Source organism: Nothobranchius furzeri, chromosome 5 (assembly GCF_043380555.1).
Source record: "Nothobranchius furzeri strain GRZ-AD chromosome 5, NfurGRZ-RIMD1, whole genome shotgun sequence".
NCBI lineage: Eukaryota > Metazoa > Chordata > Actinopteri > Cyprinodontiformes > Nothobranchiidae > Nothobranchius > Nothobranchius furzeri.
The window spans coordinates 79,935,121-79,960,580 of NC_091745.1; the positions used below are offsets into that span (position 1 = coordinate 79,935,121).

General features: G+C 43.7%; 1 protein-coding gene across 3 annotated transcripts in view; it reads right to left on the bottom strand.

Annotated features, from left to right (window-relative positions):
• The window catches only part of galnt1 (UDP-N-acetyl-alpha-D-galactosamine:polypeptide N-acetylgalactosaminyltransferase 1), a 49,288-nt gene extending 24,194 nt beyond the window's left edge, over nucleotides 1-25,094 (bottom strand). Inside the window, exons 1-2 of one of the 3 annotated variants that reach the window (XM_015950637.3) lie at nucleotides 24,663-25,094; nucleotides 3,691-3,802 (exon numbers count right to left, since the gene is read on the bottom strand). The gene's annotated coding sequence lies outside the window, so the exon portion shown is untranslated. Of the gene's footprint in view, nucleotides 1-3,690; nucleotides 3,803-14,211; nucleotides 15,365-24,474 lie in introns of those variants that run through there. The other 2 variants (XM_015950636.3, XM_054741416.2) reach the window with 2 other exon arrangements.
• Between the last annotated feature and the right edge of the window lie 366 nt (nucleotides 25,095-25,460).

The window sequence follows — 25,460 nt, forward strand, 5'->3', positions numbered from 1 at the left end:
CCTACGCTCACGGAAACACGTTTACTCCAGAGAGCAGCTCTGACAAATCCTTAATAATAATAATAATAATAATAATAGATCTTTAAGCTAGCGCATCTCCAGCAAAATCACGAGGCGTTTCAAAAGGACAAAAATATAATGTAATCAAATTAAATAAAAAATAATATTAGTTTTATAAAAATGATTAAAAACATAATAAAAATGGGAAGAGTGGATTACAAAAAACAGGAAATCCATCCTACAATGTCAGATTCCCGTTGAGTGTTTTAGCACCAACTAGCTGCTTTTCCACCTGAATATTTATTTATTAGATAAAATAATTAGTGTATGAGGAACATGTGTGGATGACAGAGCAGGTTCGATCCCGGCTCCGGACTGAGAATTCTGCTGTTGTGTCCTTGGGCAAGCCACCTAACCCCCCTAACCCACTGGTGGTGGTCGGAGGGACCGGTGGCGCCTGTGCTCGACAGCCTCGCCTCTGTTAGTGCGCCCCAGGACAGCTGTGGCTACAGTGTAGCTCATCACCACCAGGGTGTGAATGGGTGTGTGAATGGGTGAATGATGATGATGATGACCTGCACTTGTATAGCACCTCTCAGAGTAAGGACTCCAAAGAGCTTTACACTACAGTGTATCATTCATCCATTCACACACTGATGGTGATGAGCTACGATGTAGCCACAGCTGCCCTGGGGCGCACTGAGAGGCGAGTACACTGTAGCGTAAAGTGCCTGGAGTCCTTACTCTGAGAGGCGCTATACAAGTGCGGGTCATTTATCATTCCTACACATGGTCTGAAGTGTTCTTATGTTTAGGAACATTGACACACACACACACACACACACACACACACACACACACACACACACACACACACACACACACACACACACACACACACACACACACACAGGTACACAATGATGAATAAAATGTGCATAAATTCGCTCCTACACACAGATCTGTGCGTACGTACAGTTGATTAATGAGGCCCACGGACCGGGAGTGAGAGTAACCTTTTCTTTACAACAGTGCACTGCAGTACCCACATTTGACCACAAGACGTCATTCTTACATGTTGCACCTTTAAATTTAACATGCTGACACGTTTGAATAAAACCTATAAACTGAACCAATATAGCTCTTTAAACATTAAATGCAAAAATATGTGAATTGTTGTAATCTCTGAAGGGGACATCTTCATAACAAGTCAAACCTGGAAAACCAAATACCATCCAGGATCTTATCCTGTGTTGACGAAGTAGAAATACTCTGGTTCTCGAACGCGATTAGGAGTTGCAGTAAAAATTAGAAAACGTATTAGTCTTTAAACAAAAATCGTCCAAAGACCCAATAAAGCATTATTCTACAGCTGCCTATGCCAATAATACGTTGGTGTAAAAAGGGTTAACAGTGAAATAGAGAAAACTGCCAACTGCAGAGAAAACTCCGCGCTGAAATCGATTCCCGATGCAAAACTTGGCTCAGACGCAAAGTGGAATTACACACTTCAATCTCCAATCATTAACGCATATTTGGCCCAAATCAATACACATTACCGTCACAGCTGGTGTTCCCTTAATGACTGCAGAGAACACAGCTGCCTGTATACACACACACACACACACACACGCGCGCAAACACACACACGCACGCACGCACGCACGCACACGTCCACACACACACACACACACATTCTTGTCTAACACTTGTTGTGAGGACCGTCATTGATTTCCATTCATTTTGGTGACTGGATTGTGCCTAACCCTAACCAGTCTACTCCTGACCTTAACTAAAACTTAACTCACACCAAACCTCTAACACTAACAATGAAATACCATAAAACTAATGAAACATTATTACTAATTAGAGTTAAAAATATGAAAATAAAAGATTTAAGTAAAAGCAGCTTTAAATAAAAGGGTCTTTAGCTGTTTTTTTTTTACCAGACTGTCAAAACTACGTGAGGACGAAGGAAGATCGTTCCAAAGTGTGGGTGCAACAGTCTGGAAGGTAGGGCTCTGTGGCGTTGTACCACAGTGAGGACCAGCAAAATGTCCTCAGTGGTCCTTACTCTGATGTATAGATGAGTACACACACACACACACACACACACACACACACACACACACACACACACACACACACACACACACACACACACACACACACACACACGCACACACACACACACACACACACACACACACACACACACACACACACACACACACGCACGTTATCTGTATGACAGCTGCTTTACTTTACAGCCACCACTACTTCTTCCACCTACGGCTCAACCAGACAGGATTTAGGAGGTTCTGACATCACTCGTGTTTTCGCCACAACCGCAGTAACCATCTTCGGAGATGTTTACCCAAACATAAAGGGAGAAACACGCTCAGAGTATTAAATGTTAAAGAGATTTCTTTTCTGACCAGTCCTAAAGGAATGTTTGTGGGAAATCATTTGTTCTGCTGCTCATCGAGCACTGTAAAAGATGAACTAACTTATGAAGATGCCACCGAAACAGGTTCATTAATAATTCTGATGTAATCAAACTAATGCACAATCACCACATAATCTGTTTAAAAGAACAGAAGCATCACTCATTTTTCCAAGTGCTGAATAAACGTCACACACGTATGTTAATAACCGAGCGTAATCATCGATACATTACTAGATTATAACATCAGAGCACGGCAACACTGCTGAAAATAAATTATGTGTGTTTTTATTTAAAAAGCAATATATTTATATTTCTTTCTTCAGCGCTGTTCCATAAAACGAGTGAAATATGCATCTTTTTAGTTTAATTCAAGCAAAAACCTTCTTTCTCTTCAGGCGTCGCCACGGTGAGTCATCTGGTACGACCAGGCCCATCTTCTGCGTCCTCTACCCTCTTGGTTCTAGCAAAACCACGCTTCTTCTTCAACTACCGTCTCAGTTTATACCCTCGAATTTCAGTTTTCAGAAATGTTCCGACAGCGTTCTTTAAGAACACGACGCCAAATGAGGTTTTATTTATTTGGGAGCGGTTCGGTTTCAAACCGACTGTTCTGTTTAGAGGTAAAGTCTGTTGTTTCACACAAGTGACACGGTAATACTCTCTGTATCTTTATACTTACACCGCCATGCTAAACATCAGTTAGCCAGATGACTGCATCGTGCTCCTTTAGAGGATATTCTTTAATAAGTTTGTTTGCTTTGGCTCTGTCATGAGCCGGGGTGTAATGAAAGGCACCAGCAGGGAAAGTCAGCAGACAAATCAAATGTAAATTACAGAGCGGAGAGCTGTTGGATGCTGACAGAAGAGATACGGTGGCACCACATCTGACAGCCGCAACAATACGGTGCTATTTCATCTGTGACGCAAACCTTCTCATTTCACCGTTTCTTTGATTTAAAACATCTCAGACAAATATCTGTGCTGCAGGGATTACAGCGTTACACTAAATAACCCGTGTAGGTAGCCGTTACGTGGGTGCGTCGCCACCGCCGCTTCACGATAACTCATCGTCAAAAAAATACAGAAAACATCGTTTATATACTTTAGAATCATAAACACGCCATCACCTGTGCAACTTAAGCAACATCATAAAGATGTCATAATAAAAAAGCTTATTTTTGCTCATGAGTACATAATACATGAAAACGCTCTACAGGTAGGACTCCACACGGCAGCTGTACCTGCTGAAGCAGCTCGAGGTTCTCTGGTCAGATGTGCAGGGTGCTCCACCAGCAGAGGGGGCGGAGCCTCAGAGATCCCACTTCCTCTTTGGTTTGTTACTCAAACATGCTCCTTAAAGAAAGAGAGAAGATGGAACGTTTAGCATCCACACAGGATGGCCGCTCAAGTCAAGATGCAGCAAAACATAAAGTCTTTAATTCCTCTTTGTTAATATAAAGTTTTCTAGTGAGAAGCTGCTGAAGCTTTGAGAGCGTGGGCACTCGGACGGCAGCAATATCATCCAAACCTTAACACCAAGTTACGGGTCTCAAGCTCCCCAGCTCTGCAAACAGCACCATTACATCTTCCTTCTCACCAGTGACTTGTTTGTTGTTTCTATGGGGTTACACATCCCTGACCCGCTCGCTTAGCAGAGCTTCTGTTTATATTCATCACCATCGCCAGTCGTTGCACATCTCTTCAAAGATCAAATCAAACACACACCGGCTGTGAAACGGGATAAAAAGAATGCAGACAGACGACAAACGGGACACGGGGAGACAGAACTGTGGACGGACACACGATGAGTTCCCAGAACTGCTCACTTCACCAGATTAATCTGCTATTTTTGAAAACCCACAGAGATGAGAGTGAAAATGATTGGAGGCTTATGTGTGCCCTTCAGTCTGGACTCTGGCCTAGTTTAAAGCCGAGTCAACGTCCGGGTCCACGGAGACTCCGAACCACCAGGCTGAAAACGGCGGAGCGTGTTACGTTTGTATTACAAGAGCCATGGCATACATCTCTGCCTGCCAGCCCACACACTTCTGCATTATTGACTGAGACGAGAGCGTGCTGCAGTGCAGGTATGCATCGGCTTATGAAGGATTCTGGCCACCAAAGGTGTCTGTCTGCTTCCTCCTCAGTGAGTCATCATTTCTAATCTCCTCCTCACTGCTTTGTCTCCTTCTTTAAACATTTTGTCTGTTTTATTCCCGTTTCTCTGCAGAAACCGTCACGAACATCGAGTGGAATGTAATCCGTCTGCAAATTGGAAGGAGGATGAGAAAAAGCTTCTATAAATACTCATCAGATTCCCACGAGTCACAAAATAAACCTACAGAATCGTACACAACACCGCACTTCAGACCTGTCCTCATTCTGACGTTAACCCGCCTCGTGCTGAACGAGTGCTTCATGTCACCAAAACACACAACAGGCAGGAGGGGCAGAAACCAGACTGGTGCAAAGATGGGTGGGTGGGGGCTGTGGCAACCTAAACCTTTAAAGATGTAGTTCACTCCTTTAATCAATACACCTGCAGTGGTCTCTAGTAGGAATGAACGCCTTGTAAGTCGTACTTGGGGGGTGGGGGGTCTCCATGTGTGCCTGTTTCAGGAACTAGAAGTGAGCCGGATCAGAGCTGAGCTTCAGACGGCAGGATCTGGAGTCCATCTTCCTGATATGTGGGCATCTCTCCTCTGATTGGCTAACAACAACACGACTCTACCACTGACTCTGGTTGCTCTGCAACGTTGATGTTTTATCTCCACAAATAACACCCGGCGGAGGAGTGACTGGAGGAGTTCAGCTGTGTGGTGGGGTAGCTCATGCTAAAAGTTAGCTTCTACTAGCTGAGATGTTCTCTGCTGTTTCCTGGATGCTAAACCAACAACAGCCTTCCCCGTCATGAGTCCAGATGGGTGAGTCCATGAATGTTAGTGACAGGGTGACGTAGATCTGTCAGGATTTTCTATCCTAGAGTTTCACCGTCTGTTTTCTATCAGAAGCTACTGCAGGAGATGGTGTAGGAGACTATCTTCATGTTCAGCCTGCATGAAACTCTCAGAGTGGCCTGTTAGAATCAGAAATATCCATTAAAACATGTTTTTCAGTGAACCACACCTTTAAATGCAGTAGAGATCATGCTGATTTTTGCCCCAGCTTTAAACAATGGAGGCTGAAAATAGTGGTAAGTTAATGTAACCCCGTTTCTATAAGAATGCCACCGACAGATATGTAATATGTCCTTAAAATAGAGGAGCTACCGTTCATCTACATGGAAGACATACTAGAAACCACAGCAAATTTATTATAAGACCTTTGACCCCTAAAAACTCCTGGTCACATGAGCGTAGTGTGTTTGGTCCCTTGGAACGCTAAAGGGGTTCACAAGAATAGAAAAATACTAAAGAGTGTGTGGTGTGTGATGTCACCTTCATTTTTAATATATGATTAGTGGTTATTCACAGCAGGAAGGCTGTTAAATGATTAATAGTTGGAGAAAAACGAGAAAACGACTTCATCTGACACAAAATCAGAGCTTTTGTTTTCCTCACAAATAAAACGATGTCTATGAATCCCAAAAAACGTCCATGTTTAAAAGATTAAACATATAAAGGCTCTAAAATGGGAGTGATAAAACTATCTGTACGTGTTTTTGTTGGTTTTCTTTACTTAGCTAATGAGGATGTTTTGTGTACATTTCCAGTAATAAAGAGAAACATCTGTGACCTACTGCTGCTAATGCAAACAGCGCTTTATTGCTAAATTTTTATGAACAAATGAAACAAGAATTTTAGCAGAATTTAGAAAAACATCAACGTGAGGGTGAAAATAATCACCGAGATAAATTAGTTATAATCCTAAACTTAATCCTTGCTAGGATGCTAAAGAAGACCAGTTGTGTAAAGACGGTCGTTATTTGAACAAATCCTCTGACACCAAGAACCTGATTTGCTAACAGGAAGACTAACAGCCGCTGTAATAATACCACATTAGTCCTTCATTTTTATTCTTCCCTTTTTACTTCAGATCCCTTCAGCAGCATCCAGCTGTGGACTAATAAGCCAACAAACATCTGACTCTACCCCTGCCTCTGTCCCACCTACACTCCCCGTTAATAATATAGAAAGTCTAGGTCCTTCTCCTACATAGGCCTCATTCCAGTCGGCGTGGGCCGACTGAGTTCCTGTCATAAATCCAAAAGTGCCAGCGATGGAGGCAGACAAACACACGCAGAGGTGAGGAGGGTCTCATTGGTTGACAAATGACCACACCACAATCACAAGGCCCTTTTCTCCACGTGAAAACCTTGTAGGAAGCTTTATGCTCGTGTGAGAAAGTCGAAGGCCTACAAACTCTTTGAAGCGAGGAAAGGGGTTAAGCGACTTTGAAATAACTTTTGTTCTGGACAATTTAAAGCGTAGTGTGGCTCGAGCTAAAGCTAATAAACAGTGAAATCAGCCGTTCACGTTTCCCCAAGCCTAGTGTGAACATCCAAAGGGCAACCAGCCATGCCCAAGCATTACACCAACCCGTTCCACTCTCACGAGAGAAAAGACCATCTATAAGTACCGAGTGTTTGCATTCGCGTGAGCATGTGTGTCTGGCCTCCAGCCAGAGTTTCTGTGTGTGTTACACGACACCGTGTGTAACTTATGTTTTAACAGAGGGAGTCCAACGATGACATCTTTGGCATAAACAACAACAAACAGAGCTGTGCCAACGCTGGGCCAACTGGCTCTACTCCTCCTCCTCTTGGCAGTCATCGTCTCAACCTCTTGCTCCGTCAAACACCTCATGTCTTCACACACACACACACATACACACACGCACATACACACACGCACATACACACACATACACACATACACACACGCACATACAAACACACACACGCACATACACACACACACATACACACACGCACAATCAAACACACACACGCACACACGCACACAAACACACGCACATACAAACACACACACACACGCACGCACGCACATACACACACAAACACACACGCACATACACACACAAACACACACACACACACGCACATACACACACAAACAAACACACGCACATACAAACACACACACAAACACACACGCACATACAAACACACACACACACACACGCACGCACATACACACACAAACACACACACACGCACGCACATACACACACAAACACACACGCACATACACACACAAACACACACGCACATACACACACAAACACACACGCACATACACACACAAACACACACGCACATACACACACAAACAAACACACGCACATACAAACACACACACGCACATACACACACAAACAAACACACGCACATACAAACACACACACGCACATACACACACAAACAAACACACGCACATACAAACACACACACAAACACAAACACACACGCACACACATTCACATACACACACATGCACATACACACACACACAAACAAACGCACGCACACACGCGCACACACACACGCACACACACATGTGCACGCACGCAGACACACGCCTGCCCACACATGTGCACATGCACACACACACACGCACACACACACAAGCACACACATGCGCACACACACGTGCATGCATGCACACACACTCACGCACGGAACACACACACGCGCGCACGCATGCACACACATACACACACACACACACACACACCCAAGGAACACGCGCACACACACATCCATGCAAAACAGGCACTAGAAGGAAAGACAACAAAAGAGGACAACGCTGTCTCAGGGAACTGGAATCACAGCTCCCCATTTCTGACAGATTTCCAGGGGAAGCCGAGGGTAAAAGAACAGGAATGCCAGGAATAGTGCTGGTAGCAAACATGTATGAAGCAGCGGGATTCGGGTTTCATTCCCGTCTGAAGGAGATGTGATTTAAGAACACGAAAACCTCCTGGGACATGCTAGAATAGCTGGCTTCAGGTGGTTTGTGTTGGCCCTGAAGGGCGACTGATGGAAACGGCTTTTATGGATCACACTCTGAGCTGACACGATGAGACCCACCAGCTGTTTCCAGTCTAACCTGGCACACAGGAAACTCCTTCTGTGGATGTGTTCTGATGTTCCTTTTCTTCTTTGATCTTCATTTATGGCTAAAATAACTACAGTCAGGAGCAAATGCTCATTTACTTCCACTCTTCAGACAGAATACATCTAATTCATGTTCTTTAAACCAAATAAATAAAAACAGCATCTTTCCCATTTAGTTTTGTTTTTAGGAAAACGGAAACCAAACAAAACCCACTTTTTTCTTGGATTAATCGGACATCTTGGATTGGATTGTCTTCTTCTACACCTTCTACAACGATGCCACTGGCTGGAAGCAGAGTTGTTGTCGGTACATTTACTGTATGTACTACAGTAAAGGCAGACAGGAAAGGCAAAGGAGGACAGGGAACAGAAAGATCAGATGAAAGGACCGAATAACCAACAGAAAGATGGAGATCTACTTCCTGTTTACAGAGAGCACAGGAAACAGAGCAGCAGGCCACAGTTAACAAGCACCACACACACACACACACACACACACGCCAGATTTAGCCTAACGTTCCCGTCTCTGTCCGTGACTCGCTCCGACATCTGGAGACTTGGGATTTGTGTTTGCTCTGTTTTGGTCAGCAGTTGTGTTAAAAAGATCAGGCTTAGGAGCTCGCCTCCCTCCAGCTGTGTGCTCTAAAGCTTCCTGCAACGTTATTCCCATTCCAGGACAGAATTCCTAGCAACAGTGTTTAGTGTGCCATCTTCCTTTTCACGAGTAGTGTGGGTCTAACACTCCTGAACTGAACCGTGTACACCAGAAACGCACCGATTCTGGGTTTGAACTGATCATAGCAGATTTCCATGTAATGTTTCTCCGTTTCCGGTAACTGTGGAGAATGTTGACTCTGGAAGGAAAAACCTCAGACCTTGCTAGCGTGAACTTGGCGTTGGCAAGTTGACAGACTGGAGGAAATGTCAGGCTTTTGCTACAGTGGTGCACAGTTTCAGATCAGCTGATCACAAAATAATACTGACTGATTCTGATTACAATCACCAGCCCCACATAGACATAACTTGTTAGCACCAAGCCCCCACAATGCGGGTGAAAAATTGAGTCCAACGCGGAAGTACCAACAATTGCAGTTCCCCCCTCATCCACTAGGGGCTGGTGTCAGAAGCGAGCAAATCCTCATTGACTCCCATGTTAAAAATACCAATTTCACAGCAGAAATAAACATGTTTACAGCCTGGTACCAGAACATGTTTTAGGTTTAAATGATCTAGTTTACACTCATGACAACTCTGAGGGGGTGAATGTTTTTCTCACTCTTCTGTTTAAGTGTATTAAAAGCCTAAAATTCTGTATAATTAATGAGCATCAGACCCACGTGACCACAGAGCTAGCTCCGGGGAAAGGCCTCAGTAGAGCCTCGGTCTGGCCTGGAAACTGCTCCGGGATTTTGCGTCTCTGTGTTTGTGTGTTCTTGTTTGGATATTATTTGTGCAATTGTAGGACAAAATGACTTGCTGTGGCATTAATTGCGCTAATAGAGCGTCCAAGGAGTCTCCACTTCATTCTTTTCGGTAAGTAAAATTATATTTATGTATTTTAGGTCACTGCCGAGCTGAGCTTAGATTTTAACATGTACTGTTTAACCATGACATTTAAATGTAATAGGGTAAAACCCAGTGCATTTAACATAATGCTGCACTTTAGAAAATGGGTTGAAATATAACATGTTGGTGGAGCTGGGTTCCCACTATCGGCTTGTGGAGCTCTCGGGAGACCGATGTTTTCCACCCGGTTTTACCCAGCGGTCAGCCCGGCGTATCTCTGACTCAGAAGCTCTGGTGTTGTGCACAGTTAACTCCGGTTGTAGCTAGGTTGCTACCTCCGTTAGCTTAGCTCCCACCTCCGCGTTAGCTTTGGGTTAGCTTCAGGTTAGCTTGTAGCTAGTTCGACCGGGTGTCGTCAGTTGATCCCAGCCTTACAGCCCCTCCCTCATCTCCACCTCTCTTCCCTTTTATGGAATTGTCTGGGCTTGACGGAACCTGTGACACGGTCAAAATGGCGGTGGTGGCCACCTCCCATTTTAGCACAAAAACGTATTGGTGTCTATGGAAACCCATTGTCCAATATTTATATGTCGATGGTTAGCACGTAGTGTTAACCGTGACTTCAGATGATGTTTTTCTCTTTGGGACTCTGGTAGTTTGTCCTAAAGCTGAAGCGGTAGCAGTTTCTCCTGTTTCTCCTTCTCTGGTGTTACTGAGCCGAGATCCTCTCACTCCGGTGGTGTTCTGGTGCTGAATACGTGAGTGTGTGATGAGTGGAGGACCTGGGGAGATGCGGCGGGTCTGTGAGACCGGAAGGTCCGATGGTTGGTTTCAGTCTGAACTATATTCAAATGTTGTTAAGAGGTATAAAAATGTTTTAAGCTAATTAGCTTTTTCAGAATTGTAGCTTTAATCCTTCTAGATTAAATCTGTTGATATGAGATGCTTCCAGCTAGAGAGCAACAGTTAGAGGTGTTAGCACACGTTGGTCTGTGTTGTAAACTCAACTGCCTGTTTTCTATTGCTTAGGCGAAATCCTTTATTACCTTTGCAATATGCAATGCAACCGCTTGAGCAACACAGCTGGAGGTCTACGGGGTAATAGTCAACACTTTCTTATCCTATCATGCTAACATTTTGATGTTTAGAGAGAAAACCACAGCATGTTTGAACAGAGTCATTCGACACGGCCCCTACAAGTAAGACATCCACTATTAGCAGTTACCTGCTATTGGCCGTTTGAGGGATCATGTGATCTGTCACTATGTCATTCAGTCGAAGCTAAATTAGCACTATTGAGCCTGTAGTTTCTTTTTTTACTTGCAAACATTAAAACACAACGGGAAACAAATATTGCATCAGTTCGATTGGTTTGATCTAGGAGACCATACGTCTAAATAGTGACACTCGATAGCCGTTTGGTTGTGGCAAAAAGCCCGCTCGATAACTAGAAAGCATCTAAACACACACACACACACACACACACACACACACACACACACACACACACACACACATCGAGCCGGCCTGCTGGTATCAATATTTCATTTAAGCAGCTCCATCATGGGAACAATGGCCCATGTCACCACACAGCCCTTGTTACACTACATAAACTCCAATGAGCGTTCATCGTGTATTCTAAGTGTTCAGCAATCACCTGAACTTAAAAAGACTTCAGGTAAAATCCTCTGTGAGCTCCCAGCATGACTGATGGGCTCATCCTCTTAAATTTAGCCTCGATAGAAAATCTAGTCTTAGAAAAGAGAAGTCCCACAGATCTGATTAGGTCTCTGAAGACTCTTCTCCTTTAGCTCCGTTCATGAAAGACAAAATAAAATAACGACTGACCAAAGCATTTTGTTTCAGATGACACACTAAAGTAAAAATGGGAAAAATTTAAAATGAGATCCACGCTTGGTGAGTCGGCTCAACCTGGGTCGAGTTTATGGGATGAAAATTTATCTCCCATGCAGTTCTCTACTTCGGCCCTGGTTCCTTCAGCTGAAAATGACCAGGAAGTGAAAAGAATACCCACGACTGAAAAAGTCACAGCGTGAGGACTTGAACGCCACACAGTACACAATGTAGAGCTAAAGCAAAAACACTGAAGCGTGTGATTCCTGAGAAACACAGCAGCAACAGTCTCCTGCTCTCTGGTCTGGCCACACTGACCCAAATCCCCAGCAGATTACACTGCAGCACATATAACTAACACACACACACACACTTTTAGGAGTCACATGAGCGCAGACGGACATTTGTAACCTAGTAGAATTGCAGTTTCTGAAGGGTTAGCATACACACCCACACTTACGGAGAAAAACAAGGGCTGTGTTGTTCTGCAGTCCATCAGCTAGGGACTAACTGTTGATACGGGCTATCCGTGTGACCGAGCCAGAACAACTCTACTCAAAGAGTCCTCAGAGAGACAAGCACACAGACACTCAGAGCAGCAGCAGATAAGAGCTGGAGATGGATGGCTGCGTGTATGCGAGCGAACTGCAACTTTATCAGGGTTAGCTAGACGGATAGCTCGCTATGACAAAGACAAAGTGCAGAGATGTTCAGCTGGGAGCGTCCTTTAGTACCGCTACCACCAACCATCTCCTATTTAGCTATACCAAATAACTGTAGCAGGCTCTAATGGATCCAAATCTTAAATCCAGTCACACCTTGGATGAAGATGCACAAGTCTCCAAGCTACTCACTTTCTGAACATCGGTTATATTGTAGTTATGTGGTGTTTGTGTGTGGATATGAGTCTCTGTGGTTGTAGCATCACTCCAGTCCAAACAGCATTTCAGCCACTGTCATCTAAGCTGGATGTGGACATCTGCAGCAGGGAGTTTCTATGCTGAGACTGAATGGGAGACACTTAAAATAAAACAAGCTGCTTTTTACAGGAGTTCAAGCGTCTTTTACTATTCTGATGTTTCCTCTGCTGATCCTGAAGTCCTAAAACGGCCTTAATAAAGCGTACAGCTTAATGAAAACTTAAACGCTGACAGGCGTGTCAATAGCCGAGTAGACATTTTGGGAAACGTGCATCCCTAGAACCTTTAATGCAATTTTTAGTTGAAGGTGTTTTAATAATTAAACGTTCACTTATTGCTTTATATAAAGCTATTGCTATTACATTAGTAGGATTATACCTTAAGCATAAACACATTTGGAGAAGTCTAATAATCTGGATCATCGTGGCACGATTCGTTCTCTCCTACAACCTTCTAACAGTCTCGTGCTTCTCCACGCCCACATGAACACAGACGGGTGCTTCATGCAGATGTTTCTTCACCAGTCAGCTCGATGTGGACAGTTTCCGTTTCCTGACGACAGGCGGCGTGGAAGGGGTTTTCCCTCCTGTTTGGTAGTGTCTCAGACAGAAACAGATGCAACACACGGAGACACCTGAGCTGAACATGTTCACAGAGAAGGTCCTAGTTGGAGCCACACTGAAGACCACGTAACTCAAAGCTACCGGGCTGGGATCACTTCAGATTTGTGTCTACCAGAAACTGAGTTTGGTAATGCTGGCAAACTTAGCAAAGACTAAACATTATAATCATTTAACATTCATGAATGATGAACTGTCTCTTCTTTTTCCTCTTCAGTGTTTCCTATTGAAGACTACTAAGTTGTGCACGGCACGGCGTTGGCTCTCAGCACCAGAACAGCTGGCTGCTGTTTGCTAATGCGACAAACGGGAGCCGAGAGAGTAAATCCCAAGATGATACCCCTGAATTACTTATCTCACCAACTGTTGCTGCTAGATCAATTATTGTGGACCTTTTAATCAATTATTTGAGTAAACTTTGCAATCCAACAGAACACAATAATGATGAGACCTGCAAAGTGGACCCAGCGGCCTGAGAAAAGTAATAACTCCACTGAACAAACAGAAACTTCTAGGTTAGCTGCAAGTTCACGACTACTGCAAACACACCTAATGCTTGCCAAACAGCAGGGTTTAAACATTGAATATAGATCTGGATACAAATCTTTCTAAATAATTTAAACGTCTTTGTGAGAAACACACGCGCACACACACACCACCTCTAACATAATCCTCTAACTCCGCCACTTGGTTTGGAGCTGCAGACTCCTCTTACACCTGCTAGAAGGCATGAAGGATCCTTGCTGTGACAATCCAATATCAAGCTCTTTCTGCATTTTTTACCTTCTAATGATGCCTTTTCTATTCAAACACAAGGAAGGACACAAGCTTCCAGGCGAGGAACAGAAATAGCCCATTAAGTCCTCCTCAGAGAAGAACCAATGAAGAAAACAAGAGACTGCAGCCAGGAGTTGGAACAAAGATCTGCTGAATACGGAGCTAAATCCTATTTCCTTATCGTTGAGCCTGCAGAAACATGATGTCCATCCAGCTGAGACACATGGAGTGTGACAGGCTTTGAATCATCTGTGGTGGCTGTAAATGTGGTTAAAGCACGCTCAGCTACAGCTTCGCTTTGCTGCTCTTCTTGCCCTGACGGCGACGTTTCTTCCACCGAAGCTTTTTATGAGGAGTCAAAGTACGGCAACGAGGTAGCATCATGTTAGGTCACAGAATTACAGAAAGCAAAGGTCACACACCTACCGCTGCTTGAAAAATGTGATCTGTGCATCATCAATTAACACCCCCCGGGAATACACGGGACACACATGTAGTGAACACATGCGCTCGTTCATGAATGCAGCCATGTTTTCTGTGTTTGTGTTGGCCTTTGGCTGGGTCCAGTCAGAGCTGACAGGACTCCCTGGTGGCACTGGCTGACCCACTTCCATGCAATTCTATCCTTAATGTGACCCTCTCTAGAGCAAGACACACACACACGCACACGCACACACGCACACGCACACACACACACACACACTGAAACAGGAACAATCCAGTAGAAGAAAGTGATTTGGGGCGATTTTAGTGTTTCTGAGTAAAAGTTGTAAATCGTTTTCTTTTCTGCTGTACATTGCTTCCCGAACAGCCTCAGCTTAACAAAATAGTGCTTACGTATCCTGCAGGACTGGTGAGCAGCTGTTCGAGGACAGCCAAGAACAAAGTTGCTGTCATCTTTAAACAACTTTACATCTCCTCTCACAACAGTTCGTCCCATAATATTCTAAAAACCAGCACCGTCAGTTCTGCACGACTTCATCAGAACTTCAGCAGCACATTCATTGTGGTGCTTACTGTGAATGCAGGTGTCAAGTCACTGTATTAATGTCTGCCAAAAGAACGGCGAAAAGCCAATTTTTTGCTTTAAAACGGTCAAAAGAAAAACCAGTGTGACAGTTTACAGCTATCAGTAGGTTTGGCTTTAGCACAATGCAAAACAACGTCTATTACATTATTCATATAGTTCTTAAAAATATATATTCCAATTCATTCTTATAACACTCGGCTCAGAACAAGGCAGCAGACGTGGTGACCTATCCAGTAACGCAGCGGTGAAACATATGTTCTGTATTATTAATAATAACCTTTTATAAAAACGGGACTCAAACTGCTTCCAAATGCAGAATTAAATGATAAATGACCCGCACTTGTATAGCGCCTCTCAGAGTAAGGACTCCAAAGCGCTTTACACTACAGTGTATCATTCATCCATTCACACACACGTTCACACACACACACGTTCACACACTGGTGGGGATGAGCTACGATGTAGCCACAGCTGCCCTGGGGCGCACTGACAGAGGCGAGGCTGCCGAGCACAGGCGCCACCGGTCCCTCCAACCACCACCAGCAGGCAAGGTGGGTTAAGTGTCTTGCCCAAGGACACAACGGCAGAATTCTCTGGCCGGAGCCGGGATCGAACCTGCAACCTTCCGATTGCTGGACAACCCGCTCAACCTGTTGAGCTACTGCTGAATTATAAACTCCCTCTGACAACATAAATGACAATAAGAGAGTTTAGAAAGAGAAGTACCAGATTTAAAGGTTCAAACACCGTGTGGCAAATGGAAAAAGTGTATTTATGAATGTAAAACTACACATTGGTCAGTTACTTCTCTCTGCTGTATTCAACCAGCATGCTTTTCTTCTGGAGTAGTCGAGGTTTCACACCGTTTCACACAGGAAAACTGCTTTCTTTCATTTTCTCACCCTGAAGATCCACTAAGTCTCCACTATCTGATCCGGCTGATCTACCAACAAACACCCAGAGTGACCTTCTGGAAGCTCTACGCTTAATCTTGGCAGGCTTACCCAGGTAGAGTAACTGGTATAATACCACAAGCAGGGTAAGCATCTTAGCAAACAAGACATCAAAGCTTTTGTAAGAAAAAGAGAAGATAAATTGGATTCACGAGTGTTAAAACATCACAGCATCTTGGTTTTGATCTACTAAAATGTGACGTAACACATATTCATTTGCCTTTCAGGGCAGGAACAAAATGTGTGAATACAATACAGTTCTGGTGGTTCTGGATAACGTGAAATTATATTGTTTTGCATTTTGTTTACTGATCAATAATCCTAAACCTGTGTAGCTGAGGGTAACTCATCTACATCCGTTGTACTTTTCAGCTAACCTCGTGCATTTACAGTTATGTCTCTATTGACGAGGTACTGAAGCCCGTGAGCGCGGTGTCATTCGACCGTACTCACGTTCACACGCTTGTCGGCTCACAGAAGTAACTGCACTCTTGTCTGGTTCGGCTTCTATCGGATACGATTGGCTGCACACAGATTTGGAGCTCGTCCTGTGCATGCATCATTACAGTGATGTCAGAAATGACTATATTCTTCACAGAGTGGCTGCTTTCAAAAAGTGTTGCCTAGATGGTCTGAAAAGATGAAAGATGTAAGACAACAAGTCTGGGTGGCAGAAAGAGTGAGACTTCCTCCTGCTTAAGTGTGTGTGTACTTGTCTCTACATGCTTAAAGAGACAAGGTGTAGTTTTTAACCATTAATTTCTGGAAACATCAATCAAAATGTTGCTGAAAACGAATGAAATGATGCCCAGTTGTTGAAAAATATTGGCGGCTTCGTAACATATAACCATAAAAATCAGGTCTAAAATACATGGGAGAATGCCTAAGTCTCTGGGCGACACCATATTAGACGCCATGTTTCCTTCTACGGGAGCCCATGAGGACAAAATGCATTTACCGATTTGTAACAAACGGTTACAAAACTTTCACCATTCTTAAGTGTTGTTGTTTTACACATTTACCTCTTCACTTGCTGCCAGTGATGAAAGGGAGTCTGATGTACCCGTTCATTAGCTGAAGTTTGCAGTCCACAGGGCTTTTTGACCCTAATGGGCATCGTTGGTGAAGTCTTACTCCAACACAAAAATACTGCTAGCTTGCAACAATTTAGGTATCTACTGCCCCCCATCAACAGGAAAAATACACCCTGTCACTTTAAGTGAACAAATCTGAACTTTTAACCTGTAGTGTGTGGACATTTCCAAAGAGTGTGTGTTTTAAAGTGTAGTTTTCAAACAAAACTAATTATTTTAAAAGTTGATGGGTCTGAGAGTTTAAAAATATGTCTATCATTATTAAAACACCTTAAAGCTCTCACTCACTGGTTAGTGTAAATAGTCTGTGGTCTCTAGTAAGAATGAATGCTCGTTTCTGGGGTGGAGGTTTGTCAGTAGGGCTGCAACAACGAATCGATAAATTCGATGAAAATCGATTACTAAAAGCGTTGGCAACGAATTGCGTCATCGATTCGTTGTGTCGCACAACTCTTCCAAAAGCGCCCCCCCCCCCCTTCCCGCCCGCCGTTGCACGCAGACCAGAGCAAGTCAGATCAGCGCGAGGGACAGCTGGCAGATCAGCGCGAGGGAGAGCCCAGCGCGAGGGAGAGCCGCAGATCAGCGCGAGGGAGAGCCGGTACCGGCAGATCAGCGCGAGGGAGAGCCCAGCGCGAGGGAGAGCCGCAGATCAGCGCGAGGGAGAGCCGGTACCGGCAGATCAGTGCGAGGGAGAGCCGGCAGACTTGCGCTGCTGCAAACCGGTTCCGCATTGTTGCGCAGCGATCCAGGCAGCTGCTTCCAGTGCACGGTCCATTCTCAAAGTGGCGCAACCAAAAAACTATAATTAGCACACGATCGTTCATGTCCGCACATGTTCTCTATTTTCTGTCTTGTGCCTGAAGCGCGCGGAGCTCATCGCCTGTGCTGTGGTGATTTCACCCCACGCAGCATCGAAAACGCGCTCTGCGCTTTTTGGTCAGGAGATCCCTTTGATCTGCTCAAAAGTAACTGATGAGGTGAAAAGGTAAGAATCCAGGCAACAGATTTTCTGGAGAATTATGAGGAGATGCAGGAAGATGAGAGACAGACAGGACAGGAAAATAGTTCAATAAAAACAAGAAAACAAAACAAAGTGTTGAAAAGTAAAATGTAGGTAGATTTATCTCCACGACACGTTTTTACCAGTAAAAAACAATAAGTTATACACATGTAATATTTATACATCTGATACAATTCAGATCACCTTCAACACTCAGTCACACACCCAGGGCCGTTTCAAGACATTTTGGGGGGCCAAGGCAAAATGCCTTCCCCCCCCCCCCCCCCCCCCCAACTGGGCTCCCCAGAAGCCTCTGTGTAATTCATGCCCTCTCCAGTAGTGTTAGTTACATGGTGTTTATAAAAGCCCCTCAGACATTACTGACATGTTCTAATATTATCAGATGAAAAACTAAATTATCAGACATGCTGTCTCATCTGCTTCTTTTATAAACTTGCAAAAAGTAACAAAACCATTGAAAGCCACTATTTGTGGATTCTCTGAAAGTTTCCATGGAGTGTGTGACAACTTATTTTATCATTGATCCCATCGTCTAATCTCACAGCTGAAACAAGCATCCTTAATAATCTGTGCACAGGAAGCTTACCGATGCTGTAGTAAAACAAAAGGTATAATAATTTATTATGAATAAAACCTTGTTGCAGCACTAAAGCAGAAAAATTAGATTTTGCATTAAATATGCAAAATATTTACATATGAATTGTTTTAGAGCCCTTTAATTGGCAGAATCTGATATTAATTTAGTTCTTACAAAAAATGGGTCCCAACATGGTTTGTGTGGCGTTGCCATAGTGTGACGTCATAGGCACATATCCCCTGTCCTCTTGTTTGGAAATGGAAATATGATCACCCTGTATTAAACAAACTGTCCACCCGGGCTTTTGCACTGCACAGAGACGCTTCGCTGCCTACGACTGAACGTCAGTTGAGAGTCAGTCTCATGCAGACTGACCAATGAAGAGAGGGCCTCAAGTTAAGACCCTCTCCTCATTGGTCAGTCCACACGAGGTGGGTCAAAGGTTACTCTGGGCGGGTTACGTGTTGTCAGGCATTCAAGTATTGAGTATATTTACTGCATATTACAGTAAAATATTCTGTATGTGACCACATTATGGTGATCCTTGGGTCGTGATGATGGAGCCCTTGAATATTGTTGCCCAGGGTACAACAAAGTGTTAATCTGGCCCTGGTTCCGCCGTCACATTCCCGCAGAAACTGGTTGATCACACCGGGGCCAGACTACTAGCATGTGGTTTTACAACCACAATGTCCTCAGAAGCAAAAACGCTTTTAAAAGGGAGGGAGGAGTCCTAACTGTTGCTGCAGGCGTGTTGTGTGAGAGTGCAGTTATATACTGGTTAATATATTTTTGGGTTCAGTTGCTTTCATGTGGCCTAATGTGAGTCTATTTGGGATCATTGGAATGATCAGCAGCATTTCTTGATGTGACTTTATGGCAGTTGCCCAGGGCATCATCGCAAGGAGGATGGCATTCATTTACTTTTGTTTTATTTGGTATTTTTTCAGTCATTTTTGGAAATAGTGATCAATTTTGATTAATTCACAGCCAATGTTTAATTACATTTAAAATAAATGTCAACAGATGAGATCAAACAAAACAGATGAGAATTGCCCTTAAGCTGTTTAACTTGGACCAAGCATTTTAGGTCACAGATAGATGTAGCTTAGGGTCTCTGTCTATACACCTTATAAGACAATTTAGGTGATGGCATGTTGTTTTTCTGCTATTGAACTGTTTTCTAATAATGTTGTGTTTAATAAAGTGAAGGAAGGAGAGAAATAACGTTTCCCTAGCAGTTTTTAAAAATTTCCCCATGTAATCCGATTAATCGATTAATCGTGTCGAGACCCCATCCGATTAATCGATTATCCAAATAATCGTTTGTTGCAGCCCTATTTGTCAGGGGAGAGGGCAACAGAAAACAGGATTAGGAGTCTTTCTAATTAATATTCATGATATGAAAATGTGTCACCTCTGATTGGGTAACAGCAGCACGATTCTTCCACTGCTTCCATCCACTTTTTTCTCGAGTAAAAAAAAATCCAATGTTGATTTTTTTATCTCCACATATAACACAACCCCGAATGTGCTCCGCCATCTTGTGGAGTTGCTAACAGTTAGCCTCTACTACCAGAGATGCGCTCTGCTCTCTCCTGGTCGTAAACACCATAAAAGCCTTCAGCAGTTTTGAGGCAAAGTGGGCGGGGCCATGCATGTTAATTTTCCCTGTGACATGGACAAGACAGGCTTTTTTTTGACCCAACCATTGTTCTCCATTTCTGTGGCTAATGGGGTTGAAGACATTTATTTCTGCATTCAGCACGCATGTGAAACTCAAGAAAAAATCATAAAAACACCATCCAGTAAAGACAAAGTACTGTTTTTAAGCCAAATAATGATGTCTTTAATATTTTCTTTTGGGACATTGTTGTATTTTTATTTATGTTTTGGAATTTTGTTTGAATTTCTGTTTCAGCTTTTGCTTAACTTCACTTCTCTGTTGACCTTCTGTTGCTTCAAAAGTACTTAAATAAAACTGACGGTGAAATAGGGAAGGATACAGGCAGCACTTGGCCTCGCGTCAAATGACTCTGCAGTAGCAGCAATGGTTTATCAGCTCCAGCTTGGCGTTGGCAGAGCTGTAAATGTCACATTCAGATGCGGACACAGATTTTCTCCCGGTACGTTTTGCTTGGTAAGGCCACATGAGTGGGTAGAGATCTCTCCTTCTGTTTAATCAACAATGATTTTGACACGTGGAGGCTGTGAAACCGACTGGAGCATCAAAAAGAGGCACAGCGAACACATTTCATCAGTTGGCAGCTCTTGATCTCAGTCCTGCAGTGCTGGGACGACACAGACATGTTTTTAAATAAATGAAGTACTTATTAGCAAAGTCAACATTTCTGTTGACGTGCATGTACGTGTTTGCACGAGTGTCTAATCTGGACATAGTCTGGGAGGAAGAACAATGACATTCCTGTGCTCGGAGCTCCAGGTGGCTGTGGAAACTGAATCCTAAACCGAGTCTTGCTGGCACACAAGAGTGAGCCGAGAACGCAGAGTGCTGTAGCCTCCCTCCGGAGACACGGGCCAGAATAGGACTATTGTTCCAGACCAATAAATGGACCACAGCTACCTTCAATGACAAACACTAAATACGTACAAAAACAGAGTGGACATTTTCCTTTTTACAGCTTTAACTCCTTTGCTTCCAACGTCCAAAATGTCCAACAACCAATGACTAAAACCACGGCGGCATGTTCACAGACACAGACTTTTATTTCTGTACAGGTCGGACTTTTGCTAGTTTACATCAGTCACAAGTAAAGAGGAAAAACCGTCTCAAATCAATCATCACACATCTGGACATGAAACCAGAGCGACACATCTGCTGTAGCACACACACACACACCAGACAGGAAACACACGTAGAGACTCGATGGCCTTGAATAAAGGAACATGATTCATTTCCTTTTGGTGCTTGACAGTCATGAGGCTGAATTCAGTTTACCGCTCTGAGGCAAGACTGTAATTAAAGTACGACCAAAGCAGACAACCTGAACAGTAAACTCTGACATTGTGCTGTAGATACTTAACAGAACAATCGTAAACGTTCACATTACTGATCCTTGAGCGGTGCTACACAGATATTCAGTTTCTAGATCAGTCCTGTTCCCTGACATGAAGGTGGTACAACACAACATCGATGCACAGGTAACACTAAACACACAATAAGGATGAATACTGCCATTTAGCCCTAAGAACATGATATAGTCGTTGCCTAGGTACAGGAGTGCCGTAAAGCGGTGAAAGATTAGGACGATTGTAAGGGCCCACAGCTGTCAGGGGCCCAAAAAAGTTTCAAAGTTGAATAAAAAAAATTAAGTTTAAAAATCACAAGTACATTACTTTGCTGTATTTTTTCTCATTTAAGACATTAAACAAACAATCTTTTAGTCTTTATGAAATGTATATTCATTCAGAGGTCCCTACTTTATTTTGACTACAGAAATACTTGATTTCAAGAGGAAAGACAGCTGAAAATGTAGTTATGTAAAGCTTTGACACAACATGGAAATTTAATTAGATATCCAAATTTGAATTTTATCATCAAATAAAATTTTTAGAATAAATAAACACATTTTAAGGGAGTAATAGGGAAAAGGAGATTAACACCTTTCAGCATGTGCATTTCCTGCTTTTTCAGCAGTGATATTGCTAATTCTGCTGAAGGAAATTCACTGTTTAATGAGAGACAGCTGGTGAAAATGAGATGTAAGTAAGTAAGAATGCATGTAGACCTACATAATTAAGCAAAACTGAAACACTAATATAAAGTTTTTTTTTCTCCCTTCGAATCTGGGAGGGTGGAACCCCAGCTCCAGCTATGGATGAGCCCCCAGGGGGCCCAACTTGATATTTTTTCATGGGGCCCAAAATCTCTGGCAGCCCCCCTGCCTAGGTAACCTTGAATTCACTTTACTGGTCTTCAACCATAGAGGTGGAGCTTGAATACACTTTTCAGTAAACATAAAAATGTGATTGTCTGGACTGAAACCTTTGTTCACTATCAGTAATTATCGCTGTTCTGTAAACTGATTATGGTCACATGGTCAGAAGTTTTCTACATCAGAGACCAGACAGCGCTCCACCTTCCTCCAAAGCACGGTGCATTTCTAATGATGAACAGGGGCTAGACTCCTCCCGCAGTTTTCTGGATTATTCTCGTTTTCTTGGAATAAAACCACAGAAAAATGAGGCATATCAGGACATCCAGACTGGGAACGTTTTGAAAGTGATTCCTCGTGAAGATTGGATGGTGTTAGCAGAAAACGCTAAAGCTACAAGCTAACGCAACTTTGCTGCTTGATAACTGTATTGTTCAGTTGTAATAATTAGTGGCATTTCATTGTAAGCAGCAGAACATCTTAAGTGTCCCCATTGTTTAGTTACTTCCCAAAACATGGTTCTAACTAACTAACTACTAACTAACTTTTATTTTGTGGTCAAGAGGCAGAAAGGTCTGGTACCTAGCTACTGTTTTAAATGAAAAACTTATAAATTAAATGAATGAATGAACGAACGAACAGCTCCATACAAATGAACAAAGCATTTAGGCTGTGGTAGTTTGAGCACTAGGAGGATGGCTTGAAGCTTTGATATCCATTATCGTTACTGATGGCTTCTCCTCCATTATGAAGGTCAGATTGTGTGTGAAAGCCACGTGAACAGACAGCTATACACTTGTTTTCTGTCAGCCGTGTCATTTATCCTCGACTTTGAAATTGTGACTTTTGTTGGTTTGATAGTGGATCAATTGCCTTATCTCGGGATGATTACAGCACTGTTGATGCATGCTCACTTAGGTGTAATCAATCCTTCCACACCAATGCAAGCACAGCAAATCCTTAAAATACTTCAAATGTGATTTTAAAGTCTTTAGAGTCTAACATCTGAGGTTGAAGTAGAAGTCGTGTTCTGGCCACCGTTTCCCCGGTCTGTGTCAAACTGAGCTGGATAATCTGGCCTCTAACACCAGAGTCAGAGGAGCCATCAGCCGGAGGTTAAACTCCTGTTTGCGGCTCATCTGTCCTGGATGAGATACAACACTAAAAGCTCAAATGTCCACAGAATAAGGAGTAAATGACCACCTGGGAAGGCGCGTGACTTCAACTTTGGACAAGGGTCCATAGGCAAAGCAGGGACAGTAGATAACCGTCACTCACTCCTTTAAACAAACCCTCAGGAAAACTCACCGCAGTGAAAAGCTGCCAGTGTGGCAATCTTAACCTGGCAGTGAACCATTCAGCGCAAATCTGCGCGTGTTTAGACAGGTTTTCCATCCAAAAGGACGAAACGCCGCTGAGTTATGGAGAAAACGAAACGTCACCTTTCATGAAACGTTTAACGTGCGTTCACAAGAACGAGCCCGAGTGTGAGCATTAGCTGGGTGGTGAAGTGATAATGAGCGTTAAACGCTGAGTCGCATCGCATCCCCGTTGCTTGGCTGCTTCTGTCAACAAGGACCTCGCTGCCGCTGCTAGGTACCGTTAGATCCGCTCTGGCCAGAGGCAAAGCAGCGGTTCAACAGGCAGGCGAAAAAAACAGCAGCGAGAGGCGGATTTTCACGTTTACTGGTGGCTTACCTGGAGTGACGGGGCTCCTCGACGTGCCAGTGTGGCGCAAAACACCGCAGGCTAACGAGGAGGCAGAAAACTGACGCTGATAGGGTGCAAAGTATCACAGCTAAGTTAGCGGGCTAGTTAGCTTAGCGAGCTAACGGTGTGCGGAGAGGGGCGCGCGCCGAGCGGGCGACGTAAAACAGTTCCCTTACAAAAGCCAGCTGGGTTGATAACGAGGCGTCATGAGGAGACGGGCTCCGTCGGTCCAGAGTCAGAAAGCGTCACCAGAGCATACATCCGTTAGAGGAGACCGCGAACGTGGCTGTCGGCAGAGGCGCTGCTGGTCACACTAGCCGTCTCTGAGCTGCCTCTCTGGGCGGACGCGCTGCTGCCTCTGCCGCTGACTGAGACAGGCTGCTGCTGATGTGCAGAGCAGACAGACAGCAGCATCTCCGCTCATCCCGACCCGGAAGAAATACTCCTCACTGATCCCGTCCTCCCAAAAAACCACCTGGGCGTCGCTTCAAACAAAGATCTGCGTGATTTGATTCGTTCAAATCTACTCGGATCAGTCCTAGATAGGAGAGACTTTGCGTCTGTACAAACGGGCTGTGAATAGAAGCTATCTCACCTGTGGTAGATAGCTGTTGGATGAACGGCCTCTGTCCAGAGAAACAGAGATTAGTTTTGAAGGTCAGCAATAATAAAATCATTTAATTAACTTTATTTATATACTGCCAAAGCTCACAAGTCATCTCAAGGCACTTCACAAAGTAAACAATGTAGAGTTCAGGTCATTAAGCCAGTCAGTAAAAAGTTTCCTATATAAGGAACCAGCAGGTTGCATCGAGTCACTGACTAGTGTCAGAGTCTTTTCAGCAATCCTCATACTAAGCAAGCATGCAGCGATGGTGGAGAGGAAAACTCCCTTCCAGCCACAACAAGGTGTCGTTTATGTGAAGGTGTTATAACTTGTACAATGCCATAAATTTCTGAAATGACACCAGGGG